This window comes from Dermacentor silvarum, chromosome 1 (assembly GCF_013339745.2).
Source record: "Dermacentor silvarum isolate Dsil-2018 chromosome 1, BIME_Dsil_1.4, whole genome shotgun sequence".
Classification (NCBI taxonomy): Eukaryota; Metazoa; Arthropoda; class Arachnida; order Ixodida; family Ixodidae; genus Dermacentor; species Dermacentor silvarum.
Window position 1 is genome coordinate 426,109,546 of NC_051154.1, and position 3,409 is coordinate 426,112,954.

The following is a 3,409-nucleotide window of genomic DNA, read 5'->3' on the forward strand; positions in this document are numbered from 1 at the left end:
CCGCCTTTCTACGGGGGCGTTCTGAACAAGCCCCGTAGAAAGCCTCTACGCTGAATCAAATGAATGGTCGCTCCATCTGCAGAGAACGTACTTATCCTTTGTGTATTTCCTAAAAGTGAACTCAAGCAATACACACCCAACCTACAAAACTATAAATGATCTGTCCAGTGCCCAAACCTTTACAGCCACATTGCATGCTATCATCGGAACTCACTGATCATGGCAAACATACAATTCATTATCTTGGCGCTCTTTGGCCACATTTACCCGCCGTGGTTGCTCAATGGCTATGGTGTTGGGCTGCTGAGCATGAGGTCACGAGATCAAATCCCGGCCACGGCGGCCGCATTTCAATGGGGGCGAAATGCGAAAACACCCGTGTACTTAGATTTAGGTGCACGTTAAAGAACCCCAGGTGGTCCAAATATCCGGAGTCCACCACTACGGCGTGCCTCATAATCAGATCGTGGTTTTAGCACGTAAAACCCCATAATTTAATTTTAATAAATTTTTGGCCACATTTGGCCCTTGCGCCACAAAACACCAAATATCATCATCATTATCTACGCCCATCAGCATGCGTGGGCATCACTGGCGTCAGGAATCGATCTCGCGGCATTGTGCCCAGCAGCATATCACCTGACCAATTTCGGCAGGTGTGTTCTTTATTCCGTTTTATGGAGAAGCGACTTGGTTTATTACGAAACGATATGCTGCTATTGGGATGTCATATAATGGATGTTACTTGCACACACTAAAACCCAAAGGACGTTATATAGTGTGCCTTGCGTTTCCATGATCACGCTCATGTTCAGCAGGAGCATTGACTGTTTAGACTAACCGCATTTTTAATAATCGCGTACCGGCAGTGGCGTAGCCAGAAATTTTTTTCGGGGGGGGGGGGGCTTACCTTGCTGCGCGGCCTCCTCCTTATGGAATTTGTCGAGGGATCAAATACCTGAATAATGACTCTATTGCCATTGCCAAGGCCATTGTATATTAGATGCTGCAAACGAATTAATAAACGCTACGCACTGTCAAGTAAAATATGTTCTTCTTCATATAAGAATATATTCGTATGTCCCAAAAATTGTGGCAGAAATAACTGATATCAATGCTTTTGCGCTTTTTTTGTCTATTGAATAAGCAAAAAAAAGATCATGCACACGAACGTTAGAACTGTATCAGTTCGAAACCAGCAAAGCATGGGCATGCAGCTGATATTAAAAACGTAAAGGCCATGAAAAGAACAAGTTGAGGGTAATTATTTTGATGAATCTTTGTCATTCAAGAACCTTCTTTACATTTTTGCACACGTGCAACGGCCAGGGAAAAAACCTCAATGACGGTGTCCATCTTTGCAATAAACTGCGCAGGAGCAGCTGTTGCCGGTCGTGTATTGTAATTACACTGAGATTATAGTCGCAACAGTGAGTACATATAAAAAGCCGGAGTTCTGCAAAATATACATTACAAATGCGAAGATAGAATGCAATATACAAATGCGAAGATAAAACTTGATAAAGGTAAAAAAAGTGCCGCTGGAAACAAAGTTTACTGCTGGTATATATACCAAAAACCTCGCAACAAGATATTTAAATATACGTATAAGTCTGCAATAAATCTACGTATTTAAGCAAACGTCAATGTATATAATCCGTCAAACACGACAAATAAACATGTTGCGCAGTTACAGACAGTAAACTTTACGCATAGAAAGACAGGCGATCCAGGCAAGAACAAAACTACGATCGCAGAAATCGTGATACGTACTTGGGCCATGCGGCGGTCGCGAAAGCACCATATCGGTAGAATAATAGAAGAATAATGGAGAAATCAGTACGAAAATGTGTTATTTAACTGCCTGCAGAGCGGCAACCAATATTCTGCACCCAAGATTAAAGGAGCGTATTTCTTCGGTTCAAAAATAAGTAAAAGCAGGTAGCTATAAAGGAAAGAAAATGCTAAACGAAAGCCACAGATGATGCGGCAAGTTGAACTACTCAATATCCGAGTGTGTTTGTTGGGAAACGCCGCGTGGGACGGGCTTTCAGTGAGCAAGGTCGGTCAAAATTGGTTATTGATGTCGTCGTAATTTTGATCATGATGCTAACTGTTGGAATAAACGGCGAAAATTTCTGCAGTTTTAAAAACTAATGAACAGTCATACGTTTTCATAATTACGAGTTTATGTACCTGAAGAAACAGAGCTTTTTACTTGCATTGATTTTTGCTGTTTTGCTAAACTTCACTCGGCAAGGAAGTTTAGCGAAGCGGTCCATGACTTCGGACACGTTGATGCCGACGTCTCTGTGGGCGTATAGACAATACCGGGAATCTGGGACATCGCCGAACAGCGCCTCTAGCGGCCGCTTCTGAAAACATGCGCATTTTATATGGGAGAGCGTCGGTTTTCCCAAATAACTAATCATAGAAGCCATCTTTCAAAATATTACCGTGGAAATAGGCTCTAGGAGCTTAGCCCGACATCTCATGCAAGCGGTACCATTACTTACGACGGGAAACCCGTTCCAAATTGCGGGCGAAGTTCGAAGTATGGGAGTCTATGGAAAGGCCAAATTTTGGAGGCTTTTTTGGCCAGTAAAAACAATTTGCGATGAGCCTATTGCAACGATTGAAGTATTACCGGGGATTTATCAACTTCAATGACTCAGCTTTCAGCTAGTTGCAGCAGCAGCTCTTGAAATGGCAAAAAAGTCGTTCCAAAATCGCAGTTTTCATAACAAGGTCGCAGAATTTATTGTGGTACGTATATAAACCTAGTTTTGCCTCCAGCAGCACGTCGAACCGATAGCCGAGCGTTCTGCGTGACCGCAGATTAGGATCACTGATACCACAATTGTGAGTTCGCAGGTTCGAAGCCAGCGGGAACGCTGTTTTTTATCCCTTTGTCGCTGCTTAGTTTGGCAGTTTCCCGCCAGATGGCATATTCCTAAATGGAGGTCATTTAGTTACGGTTCTTGTTTCGTTTCTTTCTACTGTACCAACGTCTTCCTAAAAAATTGCTGGCTGGTTTCGTTAACATGCGAACGTGCTTCCAAACTTCTTTTGCACTTTAGGTGTAATGTATTTTAGACAATAAACCCAGGTTACGTGTTTTGAAAGTTCATGTCTTTCTTAAGGCAAACATTTAAGAAGACATTACTAAGAAATATTTTTGCGTCTTCAGTTATGTCATGGAAAAGTCGTGTTTGTGCGATTCTTGTGCAGCATGAAACGTACCACAAAATAGTGTCCAGTGTGTGCAATTAAAACACACAGAAGTAGAAAACTTGGCTGCAGCCCCAGAAGTAGTATTCTTACAAAGGAATACAGAAGCTATTTGACTGAGTATATTTGCATTATATCAAAGCAGAATTTTTGCGTACCAGATCTTCGGTGCAAATGA